Source organism: Pogoniulus pusillus, chromosome 28 (genome assembly GCF_015220805.1).
Source record: "Pogoniulus pusillus isolate bPogPus1 chromosome 28, bPogPus1.pri, whole genome shotgun sequence".
NCBI classification, from domain to species: domain Eukaryota; kingdom Metazoa; phylum Chordata; class Aves; order Piciformes; family Lybiidae; genus Pogoniulus; species Pogoniulus pusillus.
Window position 1 is genome coordinate 4,816,538 of NC_087291.1, and position 25,387 is coordinate 4,841,924.

General features: G+C 41.1%; 1 protein-coding gene across 2 annotated transcripts in view; it reads left to right on the top strand.

Moving 5' to 3' along the window:
* The first annotated feature begins 1,175 nt into the window (after positions 1 to 1,175).
* TBC1D5 (TBC1 domain family member 5) overlaps positions 1,176 to 25,387 on the top strand; it is a 407,277-nt gene continuing 383,065 nt past the window's right edge. For both annotated transcript variants that reach the window (XM_064166927.1, XM_064166928.1), the window contains exon 1: positions 1,176 to 1,245. The gene's annotated coding sequence lies outside the window, so the exon portion shown is untranslated. The remainder of the gene's footprint in view (positions 1,246 to 25,387) is intronic.

Genomic DNA, 25,387 nt, shown 5'->3' on the forward strand with positions numbered 1-25,387 from the left:
AGTTTAGGCATAGGAAGTTTCATTTAAACATGAGGAGGACTTTTTTTCCCTGGGAGAGTGACAGAATATTGGAACAGGTTGCCCAGGGGAGTTGTGGAGTCTCCCTCTCTGGACATATTTAAGACCCACCTGGATGCGTTCCTCTGTGGTCTGGTACAGGTGATCCTGCTCTGACAGGAGGGCTGGACTAGATGATCTTCTGCGGTCCCTTCCAGCCCCTGACATTCTATGAACACGAACCCTCCAGTACTAGGTGTTTCTCTGCAATAGTTCACATTCCTTCAGGATTGCTAATGAAGAAAGGGCGGATGCCAAGCAAATGGCAGATTCCTCAAGGCTGTCGAGAGCGGATCGCTCTGGTTAAGCTGGTATTAAATGCACGCCAGCGATCCAAGCTCGCCTTGCAAATTTGTTTGTCACCGGTGAAGTACTACAGTACCCTTGCATCGCCGAGTACTTGGCCGGGTGTGCCCAGGCAAACGGCGCCCGGCGCGGCCCATTTCCACACCTCCGCTGTCCGCCTTCCACACGCCTTGCAAGCGGGCTGAACGTGGCCGTCGCTTTCGGGGAGCAACCACCTTATAGGTTCACGTCACATTCCCTCCTTTTAAGCTATTTCCCTCCTCACCGCCGCCTTGCGTGACAAGACACCTCATTCCGAGTAGCCTTTAGGTGAAAAGCGCCTCGGGCTTCCTCAGAGAGTGAAACGCCAAGAACCAAAGGGAACCCTCCCGACATCAGAAAATCCCAGCGTCTTTTTGCTGCCGCCCGCCGCTGCTCACGAGGAGTACGACGGCCCGACAAGAAGACGCCCTCGCTCCTGCCCTTCCCCTGACACTTCCACCCCGACCCCGCCGAGGGATGCCCACACACTGCCCGACTTGGCGGCCGCCCAGCGCGGGCTGCGGGCGCAGGCGCGGTGCGGCGGGCATGTGTGGGCAGCCGCGGGCGCACGGAGCTGCGAGCGCCTGCGCGAAAGGAGCGGGGCTGGGGGGGCGGCGCCACCGCGCGTTCCCGCGTGCGGCCGGGGAGTCCTTCCCTTTTCCTTCCCGTTCCTTTCCCCGGGCCTCCCTCACCTCCCCCTGCCCCGCGTCCTCCGCAGGGCTCCGGGCCGGCGCGGGCGTGTGTGTACCTCGCAGGGAGGGAGGGAGGGAAGGAGGGAGGGAGGCGGGGAGGGAGAGAGAGAGAGAAAGAGAGAGAGGCTGAGCCAGATCTTCATGCCACTGCAGGCAGCAGCAGCAGCAGGTAAAACCAGCCCCAGAGCATCTGCTCCCCTTAACCCGCTTGCCCCCCTCCCCACCGGCCGCCCTGCAGTCAAAGTGCGCCGCCTCCGCCCCCGGCCTCACCCCAGCTGCGGCGGCTGCTGATTCCGCCGCCCCCGGCCGTCAGCGGGCAGCAGTGGGGCTGGCAGGGGCGGTGAGGCCTGCGCGCACCGGGCCGCCGTCGCTTCTCGGCCTTCATGCTTCTTCCCGGGGGGCTATCCACGGTAGCCGGCGGCGGCCAGATGCTCGGCCTAGGGTGTGTTATGGGCAGGTGCTCCCCAGTAGCGATCTCTGGAGCCAGAGCCTTGTTTCTGGGAGGTGAAAGCAGGGAGGGAGGAAGAGGCAGGTTTATCGTAAGGTTTCCCCATCAGGACTTTTTTTCCTTTTAAAACATTATTGTTAATTCTGGCGGCTGAAGAGGGAAATTAAGGTCTTAATGAGTTTGGATTTTTTTTTCCCTTTAGGCCTTGAGAAACAGTTTTTAGAAGCTTGGTTTCCTTGGTGTTTTCCTGCCCTAGAGCCTCTCTTCCTCTCTGTTGTCGCCTCTCTGACTCAGTCTGTGCAAGCTGTCCAGCTTATTGCCATCAGTGGGAGATGTTTAACTGTCACACTTGTTTTTCTTCTGGATACAGTAGTTCAAGTGGGGTACAGGTCTGGATTTCCAGTGCAGAGGTTGCAGTTTTGACATTTTAGTTTTCTGAGTGTTTTGCACTCTCAGGCTGCTGTGCCGTACCCAGCAATAGCTCTACATACTGCACACCCTGGAGGCGCGATGGTCTGCTTTAAAGGAATAGTTTTGCTATCCTATTGACATATCATTGTTTCAGTGCTATATACTCAACGAAAGTGAAAGAAACCTGTTCCAAAATGTACTGAGACGGGGCATGGAAGGCACAAATGCGCTTCTAGTTCTGTCACTCAGGTCGGCGGTATCCATGAACCACTTTTCTCTCCATACTCCTGCCTCCTTTTACTTAAAAAGTGCTCTCACACTCGGTTACAAAACACTGCGTGAGAGAGTATTCAATTTAAGGCCACTGAAACGTCATTAAAGGTGTCCTTTGTCGGTCTTGTTACTTTCCACATACCGGTTATTTACTAACAATGCCTCCGCTGCGAAAACAAAAGCTTCAAAAATATAACCCAAATAGATGTGGACTAATAGTTAGTGTTGAAAATGTTTTAAGGAATTCGAGGGTTGTGAACCCTAGATCGCACTGCTCTGAATTATCATCCAGTGTTACCTTTGCAGTTGAAAGTTGAAATATCTTAAGAGCTAAAACTGGGTAATGACACATTGTTTGTGGATGATACTGGTTTCTGGTTTTTAAACCTGACTTTTCTCTCTGTGTGTGTACGTGAACTGACTTAACACAGTTGTGAATTAAAAGTTGCCACACTTTATTTTCACTAACACATGGCCCATGCTGTTACCCTAAAAGCCATATCTAGACTCATAATCGTAGCCATTGTTATGGTTAAGGTTGTGTTGTGACCCTATCAGGTAAACACAGAATTAGACACAGCCTACTCCGAGGAAATTGTTAGGTTTTAAAATCTTTTACTTGCTTGACATCAGTAGCTGAGGCCACAATGGGTGTATGAAGTATGAAACTACATAATGAACTTCATAACTAAGTATGAGACCATGAGCACTTCTGTGTGTACTGTAAAGACAGTACATCTCCCCCCTCCCCCCCCCTATATTTTATGATGGCTTCATCATTTAGATACTGCAGGTTTGGTAAACTCCCATGAGTAATGACCATTTCAAAAATTACTAATCTTTCACATCCTTTTGTTGATGAGATGAAGACAAGAATCAGTTCTCCAGCTTTGTGGATGTGAAGGAGACTAGATAAGGCCTGAGTAGGAGCTTTGTTTATGAGTTAAAGGGATGAGATTATTGAACATTTTATTTTTTTTTAACTTCCTGGAAATCCAAAGAAAGCCACAAACTGGAATTTTCACAAAGTTTTTCAGTTTCTGCAGCAGTATCTGCAAAACTCATTTTTCATACAGAGGTGGTTCAGAGCTATTCTTAAAACACTGTGCTGCCTGTCAGGGTGGCAGGTACCTTTGGAAGGTGTAAGTGAAAACATTCCTGTCACATTTTTCCTTCTTTGCATTACAGTGTGAGTTTTACTCAGACATTGTTCTTTTCTCCTTTGTTTGTGCTTGCATCTTTTGGACTTTGGTACTTTGTGTTAATGTGTAAGAGTAATGTGATGTGGTGGAGATGTGTTACACGTTCTCGGCCTGCCTATGATTTATGCTAATGTGGGAATCGTCTTTGCTGTCTCTGGGTTGTTACTATTACAGCTTCAGTTTTCACTGGGAAGGACTATGCAAAGAAGTGATTTACATTTTGCCCTGAAAGGAATTTTGTTGATGAAGTCTTAGGAAGTTGTGCTCCATCCTTAGGAGTTTTGTCTTAAACTGTTAGGTATGCTGCTGTAATTGACAACAGCTGTTGCAGAGAATTGTGGAGAAGAAACAGTTTCTAAGATAATCAGTTCCTAGTCCATTTGAGGCTTTGTTGATTAGCATGTGTAAGAGCATTTTGGATCAGGAGCCAGTGATGTCTGCAGAGTGCAAATGTGGTATGTTACCTAAACTGTTTGACTTAGACTCTGCACTGCTGGGTAGTAAGAAAGCAATAAGTTTTGTGTGCTTTTTCATCTAGCATAGGAAAGTGCCCAGAGCAGTTCAATCTGTAGTCTATAAAAACATGGATCTTTGACTGAGTTGTACTTTCTGAGTAAGAGAGCTGTTAGATGTGATAGAAAGAGTTTTTTCCTGTGTTTGGTTGTTACATTGCTGGAGCTTAAACTCTTTTTTTCTCACCTGCAAAAGAAGCAGCATAGCTGTCACAATTTCCAGTTTTTAGGAAGGTTGTTAACTATGGTCTGTAGTTTACTTAAGAATGTTGTATAAGTTATCCAAATGTAAATTGTTTTTCTGATGCCATACCCTCTGCATTCACATACTTTCAAAAAATAAGGACTTGAAAATGATGCAGAGTTTGAGATCTGTATTGGATAGCATTATAATCTGATAATTCTTATTCGATTTATTAATGTTGAATAGAGGCATGAACCACCAGCAGAACAAGGGGGGACAGTCTCAAGTTGTGCCAGGGGAAGTATAGGCTGGATGTTAGGAGGAAGTTCTTCACAGAGAGGGTGATTTGCCATTGGAATGGGCTGCCCAGGGAGGTGGTGGAGTCACCATCCCTGGAGTTGTTCAAGGAAAGACTGGATGGGGCACTTAGTGCCATGGTCTGGTTAACTGGCTAGGGCTGGGTGCTAGGTTGGACTGGATAATCTTGGACGTCTCTTCCAATCTGGTTGATTCTATGATTACTCATATGGGAATTTCTCTGTGAGTCTTTGAGGAGAAACAGTTGACCATATGTATACTCTGAGAGTTGAGATAAGAAGCAAGTGCCAAACTGGAGCATTTAGTCAAACCGCTTCCAGACTCGGAGACAAATATTCAACATTTAGCATATTTTAGATGGATAAGGTTTATGAATTACTAAACAGAACGAAAATGGGCATTTGGGCCTCTGTTGATGGTTAAGTGTAGATTTCCCAAAAGCACTGATTCATAACACAACCTGAAGTCTGGTTGGAAATTGTTTGAAAATAATAGGAAGAATCACATCTCACTGATGTTGAACTGAATGCAGCAGAAAAGAGACAGTACGATGATATCCTGTGTTCTGTTTAAAAAGCCTCATCATTTTCCTTCTGTACTACTTATTTTGAGGGGTCTTTTATTCTCTTAACGGGCTGGCTAATAGTTATTTTGGGTTTATTCACCACACTACTAATTAATCTAGCTGTATGTATGTGAAAGATTCATGTCTCTGCTTAAGTTCACTTGAATTTAGTACTACATCATGTTGTAGTGCATTTGGAATGGGGATCAAATCTCTTGTAATGCGTGAACGTTTCACCTTAAGCATTGCAGCATCGTTTTTTGTCTCAACGGGTTTGTCTTCTGAACTTCTAGTTGACTAAGCTTTTTTATTTTATAAGATACTGAGAATCTACCATTTCTCTGGATGGCTTGTTTCAGTGATTCATCTTTTCCACTATTTAAAAATAAGGCATGCAATTATTGTTTGAATACATTTGAATGCATCTGTCTTTTAGTGGTTCTTGCTATCTCATCTGAATTCTCTATCATATCAGACTGCCTTAAAACTTGATTTGTCCCTTTGACACTGTTTTCACTCTTCCTGCATGATGGCAGTCCCTAGCATTTAAAGACAGATAAAGTTTTTAAAATACATTAAGTTTAAAAGAGCATCAACAGATCATAGATTTGCTGGGCTGACTACTCTGGTACTCTCAGATAAGTTTAACAAGCATGCTGATTTAAAGTGTTTATCTCAATGTTTTTTTAACATCTGATCTGGAACATCTGTTTAACAAATGAGTTGGGAAGAAAATCAATATAATGTGATACGATTATACCATTTTGAGGTTTTCCAACTATAGAATGAAAGTGGGGTTAGAATATTTTTGGGTTTTTTTTTTTCCTTAAGATTTTTAACACTTGTGCCACCTCTGTCTAGTTGTGGACCTTTGCTGTTGCTGAGGTAGTGTTTGTTACTAACACTCTTGGTTGTGTCATATGAGGATGTTTTATGTCATTGAATCATAGAATCAACCAGGTTGGAAGAGACCTCCAAGATCATCCAGTCCAACCTGTCCCCCAGCCCCAGTCAACTAAACCATGGCGCTAAGTGCCTCATCCAGTCTTTTCTTGAAGACCTCCAGGGTCACTCAGTTTCTACACTCAGTAGTTCTAATTTATGTTGATGTTGATCTAGCCTTCCCTTTTCTACATTGTTGGTCTTGTTGCCATTTCTCCCCCCGATGCCCCCACCCCCTTACACTTCCTTCTACTTATAGAAGACATCAGGTTTTGAACCACCAGGGTGAACTGTAGCCCAAACTGTTCTCCGTTAGCTGTAGCCTGATGATAGATAAAAACTTTCTTATGGATATCTTCACTTCATGTTTTCCTGTCTGAGATCTTTCTTCTCAAACTATTTTGTTCACAATGCTTTTCAGATACAGAAATTCTGAAACCCCAGGACTATGAACATGTTTGTGCATCATATGTTTCCATAGATGTTGTTAATTGTATCTGGCTGTGTAATCTGGTCGTGATGAATAATTCTTAGACTATCCCCAGCTTTTAGTCCAGTGACTTAGACACATTTTAGCTGTCATAGTGGGGTACACGACAATTTCTGTGTCAGTTATGATGAGCATTGTTAGATAACTCTTGCTAGTAATTTATAAAGTGGTGTTTTTACTGTTGGCTACCTAAAATCCTGGGATGTCATGTTTCATTATCAAAGACTTCAGTTTGGCATTTTTCTTTCAGCACTTTGCAAATATGGGCTTCCAACAAAATCCTGCTATTCTCTGGTTTGAGCTGGTGGTCTGTAGCAGACCTCTGCTGTCACCACCTTCTGAGTCAACTGCCTTATTTAACCCTTAGACCCACATATAGCTAGTATACCTTGCTTCTGAACATCATGTAATGCATGTCTGAACAATGTTTCTTATGCCTGCTTGATAATAACTGGGATTTTTATTTAATCTCTAGCTTCTACATAAATGAACTTTTGGCCTTTTCTTTTTTCTGTTAGGAAGAAGTATAGCTCTGTGGTGTGTACTGAGAATAGACTTGAATTTCAAGACCGTGAGCAGCTTTTTGAAAGCTTTAAAGATGTTTTCTAGGACTGTAGAAGTGCATTTTTGGCATTTCAGCTTCAGGCTGATGTTATTGTAAGAACTGTACCTGACAATCCTAAGAATTGTCATCCAGGCCATTGTTTTGTCACTTAGAGTGGTGAACAGCAGATGTTTTAAAGGGAGTTAAAAAGAATTTCCAGTTGCCTAATAATCACCATATTGTGGAGTTCCTTGAATTTTTGTCAGTTCATTAGAGTTCATGGTGCTGATCCTGAGTATCCTGCCCCCTAATATTTTTTTTTGTTCATATGTAATTTTATATAGCTGTGTGTTGTCATTATTCATGGAAGTATGTAATTCCAAAAAAATAATTACAGTGTTGTATTTATAATCTGTTTCCTGACTCTCATTAGCAGCACTCTTTCCTGAACTGTTAAGAAAAGCTTAAAGTATTGTAGTTACCTGAGCACCGCTGATGCTTCCTTCTTATCTGCTGTGCTTTGGATTTATCAAACCCAAATTTGATTTACCAGAACGATGCCCACTTCAAAAAATATTAATCACACATGGTGTTGATGAATATGATTGTATTTGGATCCTGAAATTTTCTGTTAACACTGGTGGATATGACTAGCAATTCTTGCATCCTATATGATGCGGATATACACAGTTTTTGTTCCAACATCTTTTTTTCCCCTTCTATCATTGTTCATAGCAAGGCAACATCTATATTTGGATGAGGATCTACCTATATTCTACTAACTATATTTTACTTACTGCAGTATAATATGTTGCAGAGTTTAAAACTGTAGATGTGTTTTCTGGGTTTCCCCAACTAGCAGGTGTTGATCTGTTGGAAGGTAGGAGAGCCCTGCAGAGGGACCTGGACAGCCTGGATGGGTGGGCAGAGGCCAACGGAATGAGATTTAACAAGGCCAAGTGCAGGGTTCTGCACTTTGGCCACAACAACCCCAGGCAGTGCTACAGACTGGGGACTGAGTGGCTGGAGAGCAGCCAGGCAGAGAGGGACCTGGGGCTACTGATAGATAGTAGGCTGAAGATGAGCCAGGAGTGTGCCCAGATGGCCAGGAGAGCCAGTGGCATCCTGGCCTGCATCAGGAACAGTGTGGCCAGTAGGACAAGGGAGGTTCTTCTGCCCCTGTACTCAACACTGCTCAGGCCACACCTTGAATGCTGTGTCCAGTTCTGGGCCCCTCAATTCAAGAGAGATGTTGAGGTGCTGGAAGGTGTCCAGAGAAGGGCGACAAAGCTGGTGAGGGGCCTGGAGCACGAACCCTATGAGGAGAGGCTGAGGGAGCTGGGGGTGTGCAGCCTGGAGAAGAGGAGGCTCAGGGGTGACCTCATTGCTGTCTACTTGAAGGAACATTGTAGCCAGGTGGGAGGTGGCCTCTTCTCCCAGGCAACCAGCAATAGAACAAGGAGACACAGTCTCAAGTTGTTCCGGGGAAAGTATAGGCTGGATGTTAGGAGGAAGTTCTTCACAGAGAGAGTGATTGGCATTGGAATGGGCTGCCCAGGAGGTGGTGGAGGCACTGTCCCTGGAGATCTTCAAGCAAAGCCTGGCTGAGGCACTTGGTGCCATGGTCTGGTTGACTGGCTAGGGCTGGATGCTAGGTTGGACTGGATGATCTTGGAGGTCTCTTCCAACCTGGTTGATTCTATGATTAAGACTCAAAATTAAGATTATTTTCTTAAATTATGATCAGTTGTTATATTCTCTGCTTTTAAGGAATTTGTCAGTGTTTCCACTGGCCTTCCAAATGTAAATTTGACCTTTTTTAGTTCAAAGCAGAGATTTCAAAACCTGCGATGTTGTGGTTCACGTTTATTTCCTAGTCATTCTGGTGTCAACAAGCTTGCTGTGCTGTAAATCTGTAGGAGAGGATTCAGCATTAAAGTGGTACTTTGATTTCTTGTACCTTCTTGGCTAAACATTATCTAGAGTATTCACAATTAACATTTAGCATTTTTGTGGAGCCTTTCATCTGTACAAGAAAATAGCAGTAGTCATTATCAGGTAAGAGGGAGGTGTCTTACTCAAGGCCAAACAGCAACTCAAAGGGGAAGCTCTAGTTAGAACCCATATTTTATAATCACAGCTAATACAGGACTGTAAAATATTATTTTAAATCACAGAACATGTTAAATGGGGGGAATGAAAAGTAATTTAGACATGTTAAGTAACAAGTCATGTAAAAGAAATTGGAGAAAAGTATGAATGCTGATGGGAGAAATACAAGTAAACATTTAATATACTTCTTTTGGTGTAAACTTGCCAGGTTATTTGATAATTGTGCTGGGGTGAGTAATGGGGTTATGAATTTCTTTAGTGACAACAGTGGCTCCCAGTTGATACTTAAGCTCATTTTGCATGTCCTGCTTCCTATAAAACTTATCACAGTATCACAGTATCATCAGGGTTGGAAGAGACCTCACAGATCATCAAGTCCAACCCTTTACCACAGAGCTCAAGGCCAGACCATGGCACCAAGTGCCACGTCCCACCTTGCCTTGAAGTGCCCCAGGGACGGCGACTCCACCACCTCCCCGGGCAGCCCATTCCAGTGTCCAATGACTCTCTCAGGGAAGAACTTTCTCCTCACCTCCAGCCTAAATTTCCTCTGGCGCAGCCTGAGGCTGTGTCCTCTTGTTCTGGTGCTGGCCACCTGAGAGAAGAGAGCAACCTCCTCCTGGCCACAGCCTCCGCTCAGGTAGTTGTAGACAGCAATAAGGTCTCCCCTGAGCCTCCTCTTCTCCAGGCTAACCAATCCCAGCTCCCTCAGCCTCTCCTCATAGGGCTGTGCTCAAGGCTCTCCCCAGCCTCGTTGCCCTTCTCTGGACACGCTCAAGCATCTCAATGTCCCTCCTAAACTGGGGGGCCCAGAACTGAACACAGTACTCAAGGTGTGGTCTAACGAGTGCAGAGTACAGGGGCAGAATGACCTCCCTGCTCCTGCTGACCACACCATTGCTGATGCAGGCCAGGATGCCACTGGCTCTCTTGGCCACCTGGGCACACTGCTGGCTCATCTTCAGGTGGGTATCAGTCAGTACCCCCAGATTCCTCTCTGTCTGGCTGGTCTCCAGCCACTCCGACCCCAGCCTGTATCTCTGCATGGGGTTGTTGTAGCCAAAGTGCAGCACCCTGCACTTGGAGCTATTGAACCCCATCCCATTGGACTCTGCCCATCTGTCCAGGCGGTCAAGGTCCCGCTGCAGAGCCCTTCTGCCTTCTAACTCAGTCACATCTGCCCCCAGCAGGTTTTCAGAATGGGGACTTGAACACCTGCAGCATATACAGCTCATTATTTCTATGGGAACCACATATTAAACAAAAATATGTGGGAGCCTTGCTTGGCTTTCAGTTATTCATGAGTCAGTAGCATAGCGTTTTCTCCTTCAGGCCTGACTCATTTTTAATTTACATCATTTACACATATGCCTATGGTGCTAATAAATACACACAGTATGGGGAAAAATTAATAAATTCAAATACATTACTAGGCAGTTCTTTTATATATGTGTTTGTGGGTTTTTTGTAGACTGAGAACTGATACATGTGCTGCTTGCGACAAAACCTTTTGAAGTTTGGTTTATCCCATAATCTTTATGTACAGTGTATTAAGTAGTCACAGCTAACAGGCCAAATATTCACCTCCTTGAATTTTTGTTGTAAATTCTCATTTATACAGAAAGCATATACTGATTATTCCTTTCTAGTTTTACTAGTTCACAAAAATATGTAGCAGATAATATTGAAAAAATAATTTATTTTGAAATATGGACTCATGTATACTTAATTTTTGTGGCAAGATGAGAGAATGGTGAGTGAGCACAAGCAGAGGTAAATGCAACAAGCAGGAAGTGTCTCACTTCCCATAATCAGAAGAAACTTGTGTTCCAGGCAGTGGAAAGGCTTCTTTGCAGCGCTATAGGCTGGAGACTGAGTGGCTGGAGAGCAGTCAGGAGGAAAGGGACCTGGGGGTACTGATAGACAGTAAGCTGAAGATGAGCCAGCAGTGTGCCCAGGTGGCCAAGAGAGCCAATGGCATCCTGGCCTGCATCAGGAGCAGTGTGGCCAGCAGGACAAGGGAGGTTATTCTGCCCCTGTACTCAGCACTGCTCAGGCCACATCTTGAGTTGTGTCCAGTTCTGGGCCCCTCAATTCAAGAAAGATGTTGAGGTGCTGGAACATGTCCAGAGAAGGGCAACAAAGCTGGTGAGGGGCCTGGAGCACAAATCCTATGAGGAGAGGTTGAGGGAGCTGGGCTTGTTTAGCCTGGAGAAGAGGAGGCTCAGGGGTGATCTTATTACTGTCTACAACTACCTGAAGGGACATTGTAGCCAGGTGGGGGGTGGCCTCTTCTCCCAGGCAACCAGCAATAGAACAAGGGGACACAGTCTCAAGTTGTGCCAGGGTAGGTATAAGCTGGATATTAGGAAGAAGTTCTCCACAGAGAGAGTGATTTCCCATTGGAATGGGCTGCCCAGGGAGGTGGTGGAGGCACTGTCCCTGGGGGTGTTCAAGAAAAGCCTGGCTGAGGCACTTAGTGCCATGGTCTAGTTGATTGGTTAGGGCTGGGTGATAGGTTGGACTAGATGATCTTGGAGGTCTCTTCCAACCTGGTTGATTCTATGATTCTATGATTCTGAACACATCTTGAGAACTGCTGTGTGATCTCTCTTAGAAAAGATCTGACATCAAATCTGGAATAGCTGCCTCTTGTGCAGTGACCCAGCTGCATGTTGATGATGGAATAGCAGAGATCTATCTGCACTAGGTCTAGAGAGAATGGCAGTGATGAGGTGAAATTGAAAGTGTACTTCTGTTTCCTTCTGCCCAGTTAAGTTGTCATTCGAAATGCTCTTCTGTACATAGATGGTGGGGAGGGGCAGGTAACTGTGAGTGGCTGCCCTTGAACACATTGTCAGATCCTGTCAAGTGACATTTGGCAAGGAATGTAGAAGGAAATACCTGCCACTAAAAATAAGCAAATAAACCCCAACACTGTACTGGATGGGAGTAGCTACATCTGAATTTAGTTCCAGTTAGTTGACTGGGTGCAGAGGATGAATGTTGCATGACTGTGTTCTGCCTAAAGGTGAATTCTGGTTTTCTTTTTCTTTTCTCTTTATACATAAGTTTCTCACAGTTTTTAATATTCAGTGAAGTCTGCATAAGGCAAATCAATAATGTGTTACTGACTAAGAAAAAATATTCTCCTGTATTAATTGAAAAACTCATACATGACATCATGTATCTTTTGACTATTTAACTATGGTGCATTTGACCATATATGCTTATGTCATCATCTATCTTGGTTATGACCAAAATAGACTTGCATTTCCAACTATCACCTGTTCACTTAGTTCATTAAGAACCAGAGTGGTTTGGTTTGGAAGGGACCTTAAAGATCATGTAGTTCTAAGCCATCTGCCATGGGCAGGGATGGCTACTAGACTTGCTCTAGGCCCCATCCAACATGACCCCATTCAACACTTCCAGGGTTTGAGCCTCCATAAACTTGCTAGTTAATTAAAAAAACAAACCCTAATGATTTGGGATTTGTTTATTTTTGTTTGTTTATTACACAAGCCCTATGAGGAGAGGCTAAAGGAGCTGGGGGTGTGCAGCCTGGAGAAGAAGAGGCTCAGGGGTGACCTCGTTGCTGTTTACAACTACCTGAAGGGAAGTTGTAGCCAGGTGGGATTGGTCTCTTCTGCCAGGCAACCAGCAACAGAACAAGGGGACACAGTCTCAAGTTGTGCCAGGGGAGATCTAGGCTGCATCTTAGGACAGAGTTCTTCACAGAGAGAGTGATTGGCATTGGAATGGGATGCCCAGGGAGGTGGTCCCTGCAGATGCTGAAGCAAAGCCTGGATGAGGCTCATAGTGCCATGGTCTAGTTGACTGGATAGAGCTGAGTGCTAGGTTGGGCTGGATGATCTTGGAGGTCTCTTCCAACCTGGTTGATTTTATGATTCTGTGATCTCTCTCCTTAAGCTGAACTACATACTGTGAAATTTTTAGTATTTAGTGTAAAAGGTGCTGCATATACATATAAGCATTTTGGAATTCTTAATTTGATTCCTGTACTTTTCATTTATTCATAGTATTATAAGCAAGTAATCTCTTTGCTTTCAATGAATCTTGATCTGTGCTAGTTTGAAGCAGGGTAGAATGTTTTGGTGAGAAGAACTAGATCATAGGCTGTGAAAGGAAAACAATGGTGATGTCTGCTCCCCTCAGAGTCTTGCTGAAGAAGAAAGGAAAACATTAGAGAACACTCTCACCATTTTTCACTCACTCTGCCTTGGGCTTCTGACTGAACTGCATCTCCCTAACCTCACCTTCCATTTGGACTAACCCACCTTTGCTTCATAACCTCTTGGCTGAACCTCTATTCTTCTTTAGGCCTGGGGCAAGGTTGAGAGGGGCAGGGGGAAGGTGCAGGGGTGGTTGGGAGCCTTTCCTGGGGACTCAGGTTTCTGGGAGGGCTGTTGTGCTTCTGTATTCCCTTTTACCTTGTCTATTTCTGTCTATAGCTGTATATACTGTAAATATCTGCTTGTATATTGTGTTAGCTGTAAATAAATAGCTTCATTTGTATTCCCAGAGCTGGCTGAGTCTAGTCTGGGTAATTTCTAAAGTGTGGGGGGGCAGGGAACACCCAAACCATCACATGATTGTAAGGAAGTATATGTAGCATTCTGGCCAGAAAACAGGCAGTATTCCTGGAACAGCACTGGAATGTGCATATGTGGTAAAAAACTTGGGCAAAACTGTTCTCGGATAGCTCCCCCTGTGAGCTTTCTTCTCTCGTGCTGTTACTTCTGCCTTTATCAGTTGTACATTGCCTGTAGTTGTACAGGTGGGCCATGTTTTCTACAGTCTACTTGGGAGACATTGCTACACTGAGTGATTTTTTGATAAAGACAGTGTCATGGCATCTGCTTTTCTACTATAGCTAGTGAAATGGCTCATTCTTACACTTGAGCCATGAGTGCACAGCAAAGATTGGAATTGTGCTGGAGTATGAGTGAATTTGACTTGAATTTGTTAAGAACTGTGTATCTTAGTTTCAGTTCTTCAGCTCAGTCATTTGTTCAAGGAATTTCTAGTCCAGCATAGAGAACAAAGGAGGATGAATGAACAATTTTGTCTTTGAATGATGACCCAAACTAATAATTAAGAAGAACTTCTTTACTGTAAGGGTCACAGAGCGCTGAAACAGGTTCCCCAGAGAGGTTGTAGAGTCTCCTTCTCTGGAAACTTTCAAGACCCATCTGGATATGTTCCCGTGTAACCTGTGCTAGGTTATATGGTCCTGCTCTGGCAGGCAGGTTGGATACAAAGATCTCTAGAGGTCCTTTCCAACTCTTATCATCCTGTGAACTACCTGGATGATCACCGAATGGTGTAATCTTCACATTATCTTGACATGTAACTAGTAGGTAGAGATGCAGCACATCTCTTTTTACATTTCAGATCATGTAAGATTTGTATTCAATACTGCACCTCTTTTGATTCTGAAGATTAGCTCTCATAATGAAAAATATTAGAGAACTTTAGGATAATTTTTTAAGTTGATGTATTTTGCATTAATAAAAATACAGAACTTTATCCTGCTGTTTATGATTGACTTGGTTTCATATTTAGATTTTGTTCCATGGAAAATTAAGGATGGATATTTGTAATGGCAAATGGCAAGCACTCTGGGTGGGTAGCATATGCCATCTCTGTCTAGCATATGATTTCATGAAATTGGTTTACTGTGAAGTGTTGCATGTGATAGTGTACATTACTGAAAACAACTTTAACAATAGTATGGAGGTTATGCAGCAGTATGGAGATTCTCAATGCAGTTTATGCTTTAAACTTAGTTCACTTCCTCACAGCATAATTCTTTGGCTTTCTGTGGCATTTGTGAGGATATCTGTTGTCTGACTGGTCTGAAGGCATTTGTCTCTCTTGTGGGAATTAATTGAACCAACAGGGGTCAGAGGAAGTGCCTGTTAAGTGCACGTATATTTTTGCTGCATGTTAAACAATGCACTTGTTACAAAACCTTATGTAAAAAGGCTAAGTATGCTGGTATAGCTAGCTGAAATAGTTTGTTACTTTCTGGATGCCTGCTGAGTAAGCTTTTAGTTCATGAAGTCAAATGCTGAAAAGTCCTGGGCTTATGGATGCTTAGGATTTGTTCCAGGAATTAAAATATGGTCTGTACTTGTAAATCCCAAGTGACTTTGCTGTTGACTTCAGTAATGGAATGATATGCAGCTAAATAAACTTGAATTGGCCAATAGAGTTATAATCAAGATAAATTTACTGGATATGAGGGTAGGAGGAAGAGGATGTGCACCAATTAGTTAAGTTAAACTATTGTCTGTCCATTGTTTCTGGCTCCGTTTTCTAGTCATTAACAGTTTATTTCTGCCGTTTCTCTTCTAGAGTGGTTACAGCCTGTGCTTCATGTTATCATTAGTTTACTTAGTATGGGTTAAAATTGCATTTCAAGTAAATTCATATCTAAAATTAAAAAGTTAACCTTGATGAATCTGATTTTTAATGAGGAGCAGCATAAGTCTTGTGAATACATTGTAAAATTACACTGGAAAATACACTGAAAGGGTTTTAGTGAGTGTCTCAATCTGTTTTATTTTGCAGAAAGAGTGGTTCTTTTATGGATCCACTGGATGGAACCAAGTAGTTGATTTAGGAAAAAATACTTGAATTAGTTTTGCTTACATATGCAGGAGGAAAAGAGGAAGAGATAAACAAAGGGTAGGAAAGCAAAAGGAAAGATAATTACAACCATGGATCTGGGTGAGACTGTGGGAGATGTTTTTCTGATCCCTAAAAGTCTTGATGATGGGGAATCTTCAAACTCTGCCAGTTGCCTCTTGAGTTTTATACCTTTCTCAGTCCCATATGCAGTCATGCAGTGCCCATTCATTTGACTGCTGTCAGCACCAGTCCCCTGGTTCATTATTTGGACCAACTCCAGTCTCATAGTAACATTCCTGGGCGCAGAACTTGCAGCCTTGTCTGGTTATCAGCTGCTGTTATCATAGAGCTTATGGTAGTGGTGTGAAAACACCTTGGGAAACTGCTGTGTCAGTCTTCTTGGGAGAGTCTTGTCCACAAAACCTTGTCCCAGTGGATCCCAGCATCCCCTGGCTATCAGCAAGGAGATTATGGTCTTGCAGATAAGAAGAGATCCCTCTTCAGATAATAGTGTAAAGGCAAACGTAAGGATCTGCTATTTTGGTTGGAGTCCTGTTTACAGTGAGACCCAGCCTGGAGCATGTGGTCCTCTGGGACAACAGTCTGAAACACTTCGGGAAGGTAAACAATGCTGAGGCTATTAGAGTGAGACAAACTTAACTCCTTACAATGAGTGTAGTCTTTTTTTCTAAGTAGAATTGTTTGTGGAATAAGCATGGGCAGAATTATGTAGGATGTTAGAGGTGGAGCTAAGAATCAGGAGTTCATGAAGGATAACTCCTTAACAGAGAGTTCAGTATTTTCTGTTACTTGATTGAGAGCATGAAATAATATGTCTTAAGGTTGTTAGTCTCTACATGGGATGAATTTTAGTTTCTGATCTGTGCCAGTGAAGTGTTTTGTCTTCAGGTCTTGTGGTAGCAGTTTGATTTCCATATGACTAACAAAGTATGGATATTTAGGAGTTTAGTAAGTGAAAAAATCTGAACAATTGTTCAGATTTAAATAGTGAGAGGAAAAACATGTTGGTTAAAAGCCATTTAAAACCTTGAAGTTCTTACTAAAAAGAACTCTTGGTAAACTGGAATTTAGATGAGAGGAGAGGGAATCACAGAATCATTTTGGTTGGAAAAGACTTTCAAGATCATCAAGTCCCACCTTTATCTAATTCTGCCAGGGCCACTGTTACACCATATCCTTGAGCACCATGTCTGGATGGCTTTTAAATGCATCCAGGAGTAGGGATTCAACCACTTCTCTAGGCAGCTAGTTCCAGTCTTTGGGAATCGTTTTGATATAGATGTTTGTCCTGGAAAAGCTAGAAGTTAAACAAAAGCTAAACACTGGAAAGGGCTGTTCAGAGAGGCTGTGGAGTCTCCTCTGGAGACATTCAAAACCCACCTGGGAAATACTACATTAGTTAGGAAAACCAGTTCTGTGGTTAAGGGCCTGGGTCATATACATTTGACTTGCTCATGCCTTTTTAGTATGATTAAAAAATATCCTGAGCTTGTGACATCAAAATATTCATAATGTGGAAAAACCAGAAGGGTTCCTTATTGTTGGTTGCAGTGTTATGTTTGGCTTTGAAGAACCTGACTTGTTTTACAGTTTCAGTCAAAGATCAACGCAATCATTTGAGCCTTGACTTTCCTTTTTCAGGAGTGTGACAGAGCTGGCAGCGTTTTTCGCTGTCAGGCTTTTGTTGTTTAAGATCAACTCTGACTCACTGACAATGAAATGAGGAGTAAACAAACCTTATTTCTTTGTGATAATTTGTAGTATGTTGCCAGTAGGTTTAATCACGTAGCTGTAGTAAACTTTGGTAGTGGTAATAATTGTGTTGAGGTAACGAGTATCACAGCCCTACACAGAGGAGTTTATCTTCAGTCCTGGTAAGTATCAGCTTCTGGCCTCTACTGCTACCTGTGTGCTTTCTTCAGAGCACTTTGTAGTCACTGGATTTCAAGTGCCCTGCTTGGCTTTTTTTCCCAATGCTACATGTGTTAGGTAATTGGAGAACCACGTGTTCTTCTGATCAGCTGTATGAATGAATGTTCATGTAGGGCTTAGAAATCCCTGGAGGAAGTTTGCCTTTTGCATCCCAAATTCCATATAGGTTAAGCTAAAACATTATTGCTGCTGTTTTGATGTGTGTGTGTCATTTCACACAGTCATTAATTCATCTGTCATTATTAAGTGAATTTATGTATTCAGAATAGAGAACAGCTTACCTCCTTATTTATTTGGAAAATAATGAAGGTTGGATAATTCTGGAATCCCTTCACTGGGGATGTGTTTTAGAATTTTAGGTAGAAAAGTGATCACCTTAGGATGAGGAAAAGATAAACCTTATTTTGTGCTTCCCAAGGTTAACATTTTAAGAGTTGATCTTAAGCAAATCAGCAGTGCATATTCCTTGATTTGAGATCCTGTGGACAGTTCCTTACAGAAATAAGTTGGTGAACAAAAAGATCAGGAAGGAAGAAATAACTCGATGGTTTGGAAACACGAAGTCAACAAAACTCTTTCAGTGGTGCAGTGATGGTGCCATGGGCAACATTTAATTTTTTAGGTGACTATCTCAGTTGCTAGAACACTTCCATCGGTCATGGGAGACATAGTTTTTGCATCAAAGAATTACCTTGTACCTGGTACTCCCTAGACTGCTACTGGAAATTTAGAGTATGATGTGCTTATAGTTTCCTGTCTAATAAAGCTTCCTGTTGTAAAAATTAGAAATTCAGTGAGACTACAAATGGAATTTTGGGAACCTACATCATGGTTGAATATCATAACAGAGAAAAGAGTAAATGCCAGTGTTTTCTTGACAATGCACATTTTGACACAGAGTGAAGCAGAGATTAGAGTGAGAGCACAAATGACTGCTCTCAAGCAGAGGATTGATTATCTGTGTCAGTCCTGAAACCACATGCACCTTAGTAGATGAAGGGTACTACCTATGTTTAGTCATGCAGTGACAAAGCTTCATTGCAAGCTTCCTTTACAGATCGAATAGTAGGTATCCTGACTATTGCTGAACACTGTTTGAACTGGAGCCTTAAGCTACAGCTCATATATGTAGTTTTCCATTGTACTGGTCATTGTGACTGTAGGAAAAGTGTGATATGTAGTTCATTAAACCATTTCACTAATTCTGCATGTAGGAAAGGGGAAAATGCATTTGTGCATGTGTTGTGTTTAATTAGCTTTAAAAAGCATTAGTGCAAGTATCTTTTGTTACTCACCAATTACTAGACATAATGAAGGCTATATATGAAAATAATGGAGGTCCTGATTTAGAGTTGGCACCAGGAAAGATTATTTTTGTTAATTTATCTACAAAAAGATACTTTGTTGCTTTCAGCTCATATTGGAACTGAACATAAATAATCCATAATGCCCAAAGACAGAAAAATAACTTTTTAATCCCCATGGAGAAATTAGATGCATAGTTGCTAATCTGAAGTGGTTTAGCCAATTTAAATTTGTAGAATCCTTTTCTCCTTTTCTTATAATAAGGTGAATTCTGTATCTGATTCCATTAATGAATTACTAAACCTAGCTCAAGCATTTCCTTCTAACGGTTTATCTCTTACTTTGTGTAAATGGGAGCTGGGGTTGTTTAGCCTGGAGAAGAGGAGGCTCAGGGGTGACCTCATTGCTGTCTAGAACTACCTGAAGGGGCATTGTAGCCAGGTGGGGGGTGGCCACTTCTGCCAGGCAAGCAGCAAGAGAGCAAGGGGACACAGTCTCAAGTCGTGCCAGGGGAGGTCTAGGCTGGATGTTAGGAGGAAGTTGTTGTCAGAGAGAGTGATTGGCATTGGAATGGGCTGCCCAGGGAGGTGGTGGAGTCACCATCCCTGGAGGTGTTGAAGCAAAGCCTGGATGTGGCACTTAGTGCCATGGTCTAGTTGACAGGCTAGGGCTGGGTGCTAGGTTGGACTGGATGATCTTGGAGGTCTCTTCCAACCTGGTTGATTCTATGATTGTAAACAGCAGATGGGTATAAAATATATCAACTGCATCTTTATCTAAAATAACAAAACATATAGTTCTGTATATTCAGACTTAATTCAAAGATCAAGTTTAATGCAGGCTAATGATATTATTAAGTCAGTAGTTAATGTTTTTATAATAACATTAATTCTGTCTTCAGGCTGATATATACTCCTATGTAACTTATCACCTGTAAGATTCCCATTAATGATCATTGTCTTGAAAATCTTCTGAAATTTTCACAGTTGTATTCTCTAATGTCCTTGGGTTGTCTTATTGAAATAAAAAAAACCTGATGGCAGAGGGCTTAGTTTTTCATAGTTGCCACCAGTTTGACTAACTTATACTATGAGGTATTACATAACATATAATACATAACATATATATTATATAATATATATATATATACACACACACATATATATATAAAATATATATAATATAACATATATAATATCTATTATAATATATAAATATTATATATTATATAACATATATATAATATATATTATAATATATATATAACACACACACACACACATATATATATATATATAACAAATATATATTTTACTGCTTCGTAGTATGCTGGCAAAATTACAGCATTTTCAAAGATGCCTTTTTTCTTCCCATACAAGACTGGTATTCATCAACCTTCGAATTTGAGTAACTTACAGGACACAGCAATGTTTGATATGTGCTTTTGTCTTTCATAACCCAGGTGTTTCTATCGTTTCATATTTCAAAGTAAAGCCCTGATTTTTACTTCATTAATAACATAGAATACCATAACTTTGATGATCAGTTTGGATTTGAGTTTAAAAAATGCTCCTGGTCTCACTTTAGTGGATAAACTAACTTCTTTTGTGTAGTGCTTGCTAACAGAGGTGGCTATTTTATTGATGAATATGAAAAAAGTGTATAGTCCAGTGCTTTGTTCCAGTCCTCTAATTTATGACACCAGTAATAATGGATGATGAATGAGATATCCAAAACATTAATAAATTATCTTAAGAGGTGTACTAAATCAAAGAGGAGGAGACTAAGAAATAATCTCATATAATGCCTCCAAGAAAAGTAAGCTAATTCCAGAGTAATTTATTCAGCAATATGCAAAAAAACCCAGAGAAATTTGTTGAAAGTTAACAGCTATAGTTAGGATGACATTAATATAACTCAGTGTTCCAAATGTGCTATTCCAGACATTTCGATTGCCAGCTTCAGGTGGCAAGAGATGTAAAATTTGTAGACTGAAATAATTCTTAAATATTTAAGCATGTTTAAAATAAAACCCAGTAATTTTGTCCTATGTTGATGATGCCTACATCCTCTTTCCTAAACTCATCTATCCTCTAGCAGGGTTGAAATTTGCAGCAGTTTTCTGCTGTAGTTTGTGTTCACCAGCTTGATGATTCTGTGTGAAATACTTGTTCTGAGAAAAACTATGCAGCCTTTCAGTATTTTATGAGTGAAGTTTGTATGTTTTGTCCGTTTTGGTGCCACAAGCAGTAGGTCTCCCAGTGACACGGATTGTCTAAGGAGCTTCATGTCAGAAGAGGCATTTGGCTGCTTATGCAATATTCATGTGCCAGTTTGTTATAGAGACTACTGGACCAGTGACTATTGATTTTCTTATTAATCTGTTCCTTAGTAGGTCCAGTGAAATTTAGTCACTGTTACAAAATTGAGTGGGATTTAGGAAGTGCAGTTGTTACTGGTGTTGGTAGAAATAAAACATTTTATATGTAGTGTAAGTAAGGTTTTCCATTTCACAAACTGATGCTTTGTGGTTCTGTGAATGTGGATTTTATCACATCTAGATGACCTGTGTGTAGACTTAGTTAATTCTGTCATCAAAAGGTGTCTTCTATCCTCTTTCTTTTCTTCTGTTCTCCTTTTCTTGTGTTTCCCTTCCATGCCTGACTCTTTTGCCGGTGTTTATGCGGCTGTATGGAACTGATCCAATACAGTTTTTTTCTTTCTGGAGGTTATACAATTAGCTACTGTTTTGTCATGTTTTTGTCTTGTTTTGGTTTGGTGGAGTTTTTGTTTGGTTGTTTGGTTTTTGGTTGGTTGGTTGGTTTTCTTCTTTTGTTTTGGTTTTGGTTTGGTTCTATTTTATGGAGTTAACAAAGCCTATATTTCCTATATCAAGGACAATGGAAAATCCTTGTTCTTAGTGATTTCTAATCAGATTGGATCACCTTTGGATACAGATAGGTAAACTTGTCTAACTAGTTGTATTGGACTTGTCCATTTTCGTTTTTTTTTTTCACTTGTAAAGTAGTGCAAAAGAACATCTGACTGAAGGACCAATATAGTGAATTCATGGACCTGCACTTAATTTTTGTGACTAAGATTATACAGTGGCAGTTGGATACTAAGCCACTTGTGTTGATCTTCTGCCTGTTTCTTCCCCCAGTTTCCTCTGTCATAATCACAGAATCATAGAATCAACCAGGTTGGAAGAGACCTCCAAGATCAGCCAGTCCAACCTAGCACCCAGCCCTAGCCAGTCAACCAGACCATGGCACTAACTGCCTCATCCAGGCTTTGCTTCAACACCTCCAGGGACAGTGACTCCACCACCTCCCTGGGCAGCCCATTCCAATGCCAATCCCTCTCTCTGTGAAGAACTCTGTCCTAAGATGCAGCCTAGACCTCCCCTGGCACGACTTGAGACTGTGTCCCCTTGTTCTGTTGCTGGTTGCCTGGCGGAAGAGACCAACCCCCACCTGGCTACAACCTCCCTTCAGGTAGCTGTAGACAGCAATGAGGCCCCCCCAAGCCTCCTCTTCTCCAGGCTGCACACCCCCAGCTCTCTCAGCCTCTGCTCATTGGGTTTGTGTTCCAGGCCCTTCCCCAGCCTTGTTGCCCTTCTCTGAAAGGCAATCCCCTTAACAGCCTCAGTGATCCAAATTGCTGTAGTGGTCTGGATAGTGGCATGCACTCTCATTTGCTTTAAGGCTGAGTATTTTCTAGCTCTGCTACTTTCTCATTGCCCAGAACACATTTTGCTGATCTTCTTTCTGCTTGCGGGACTAATTTAACCTATAACTATGGAATTTACTGCAGCTGTATGAAAGTTGTCATCAGAAAATATCCCCAGTTGCTTTCTACTTTTTGTTTCAGTTTTTAATAAATATGCAAAGTGTTATTTGTCATATGCTACTTGGAATTATTGACTTTCCTGATGAGCAGTTAACATACCTTCAAAAAATACTGAGTTGTAAACAGCATGTTCTTATTTATTTATTTGTTTCTTTTGGTTCTCTCTTAATCTAAGTCCAGGCATCTTGTGAACATGTTGATATTAATTCTGACAAAAATGAATGTAAATCAGAGTAGAGCTGCTTTGGCTTAGAAGGGCCATACCTGCTTGTTTTTTTCCATAGCTCACTTAGCTACCAGATTTAAAGAGAAGTGGGGGATATTTTTGGAAACTAGGAGTTATATCCATTTCCTTAGTTTATTAGAGGTAGATACATAGGTTGTCTTCTCAGTGTTTTTATCTTAACTTTTATTTTCTTCTAATCATTTGTATTGGAGTTTGGTGCACAGCTTTAACTTCTGTGCACAGTTTTAAGTTATTCACCTTTCTGTTTATCTTAAGGTATGCCTTGGCTGCAAAGTATAAACCTTATTGTTAGTCTTGGGATGGTTAACTCACAGTACTGCACTGTACTAAAGAAACCAAAGTATTCCTGTGTTGATATCTGTGGTGTTAAAACTGGGTTAGTAATTAGGGTGGGAATGCTTTCCCCATTCTGGACAACTCTAGATTTTCTTACGCTCCAGATGAAATCAAGACCTGCTGAAGACCAAGGAGGTTCTTCCCAATAAGGAAAAGATTGAAGAAAATTTATTTGCATTATTAGTATCTGTTGTGATGCCAGACCTAAGTTAAAAGAAGTTAACTAGTAAGAAAGCAACACAATCTTATCATATATTCACTATATTTCTTATATTCAGTGTGAAATTAAGACCTTTTAAAAATCAGAAGAGTCCATTAAACAGTGTTTTAGAAGTTAAGGTGATTTTAATGTTCCTTCTGCGTGTGATACATCATAGTAACTTGAATCAGCATTATATATATGAGATGAGTGTTCTGATGTCTCCATGCTACTTTTTATTCTGGAGAATGTATCTCAGAATCTCATGATGCATGAATTTATCTTGAAGTTAATTGGATCACACAGCCAAAAAAAGAGAGTGGTAGCAGAAGTTGGAGTGTATGACACTCACCTGAATAAAAGATTAATAAATTTAGCACTGTATTCATTTATTTATAGAAAGTAGAAAGATGCTGCATTTTGTAAGGGAAAAAAAAGTATATGTATTGATACTAAAATATGCCAAGAAGGAGATGTGGCAGCTCTTGCTTTACTAATATTGGAGCATAAACCTTTAGTTAAGCAACAATTAAGGCCTAAAGTGGGAGAGCCTTTTGTGGCATAAGGCTTGATCTTTTTGAGAGTAAGATGCAATATCCACTTTGTTTTACATGAATAGCCTTAAAGATAAAGATGTGTAAGATGATGACTGCACACTGACTTAAAAAACATTCAGTCCTTTACTTGCAAATCTCTGCAATTTGTAATTTTGTATTTGGTGCTTCAGTGCATAAGATAGCTGAAATAAAGGTGTAATTGCAAAGAATAAATTTTCAGCAATGTGAAAGAAGTGCCCAGTTCAATAATATGTATTATGGTGGCAACAGAGGAATACTTTGACCTTAAGCATATTACTTGAATAATAAGGACCTTAAATGTAGGGTGTTACTCTGTCATGTGTACGAGATCTGAAGGCATATTAGAATGAAGAAGTGCACCACTAAAGTTCTTTGAAAAAGAGAAAAGAATTTTAAATAGCAAAATATAAATATGAAATAACAGTTAATTTTTTTTGCCTAGTTCATTTATTTAAGCATTAATTGTTTTCAGCACTTCTACTTAATAGACAGTGCATTGTCTAAATAGGGTAGTAATTGTGGCTTTTAAAACACAATAGAAGAGTGTCTTTAATTGAAAAAACCCCAATTTTTTTGCTACTAAAACAATGATCCTGTAGTTTCGTGTACTTGCCAGTAGCATATTATGAAGTGAATACTGCAAAACACCACGATGAAGGGTTAATTGGGAAAAGTGATGTAAGTTTCATTTCCTTGTAAATCAAGAGGCTGGTAAAATGTACACTCACTCTTGATCATTAGAATACAAAACTATCTGTTAGAATCAATTAACATGCATATCTGATGACTGATTGTATAAATATGAAAGTCAAATAATTGTAGTCGTTAACCATGGCTTCAGGTCATATGAGTTGTCAGCTCAAAAAAAAAACTAGAGGAGAAGGATGTTGATTTGCATATATTCAATGTGGCATGTTGTGCATGTGGGAATTTGAGATAAACCTTTGCTAGTAGTCTGCTCAGTTTAATCTTAAAATCGACTAGGTCATAACATTCAAATGAGCTGTGTGTTGTATTGGTAGCAGTTGATTTGGTAGTTTGGGATTAAATACTTTAATGTACATTTTAATAGTTTAATTTTTTTTTTTAAGTAAGGGATAGTTGGAAGAAGCTGATAAAAATCTTACTTAAAAATACTCAAAGTTCTTACCACTCAAAATTACAACTCATTGTGAGACTA